Below are 473 nucleotides of genomic sequence, written 5' to 3'. Positions count from 1 at the left end.
ACAAAGCCAGATGACGATTTCTTTATAAAAACGCATGGACATATCGCTTCATTCACATATCCTTTATCAAAAGATATTCACTTAAGCGATTGTACCACATGCGTCCGGATTGCTATAATCCGTAAAGTGATCGCTATAACTTGACCGAACAAATCTCCCTGGATTTTTCTTTCAATGCCCCTGGCATATTCAATCCCTCAGGGAGTTTCATATATATATTGTTATCCAACGATCCGCACAAATATGTAGTCAAAACGTCTATAAGATGCATTTCAAGATTTTTAGATGCCATTAGACTCATCAAAAATCTAAACATAATTGCATCCATTACCGGATAATACATTTCCTCAAAATCAATTCCCGGTCTCTGAGAAAATCTTTGGGCAACTAATCAGGTTTTATATCGTGTTACTTTTCTCACGAATACCCACTTATACCCAACAAGATTTATATTCTCAGGCGTTATGACTATA

The sequence above is a fragment of the Brassica oleracea genome, chromosome C5 (assembly GCF_000695525.1).
Source record: "Brassica oleracea var. oleracea cultivar TO1000 chromosome C5, BOL, whole genome shotgun sequence".
Lineage (NCBI taxonomy): Eukaryota > Viridiplantae > Streptophyta > Magnoliopsida > Brassicales > Brassicaceae > Brassica > Brassica oleracea.
Note: the sequence above shows the minus strand (reverse complement) of the source record.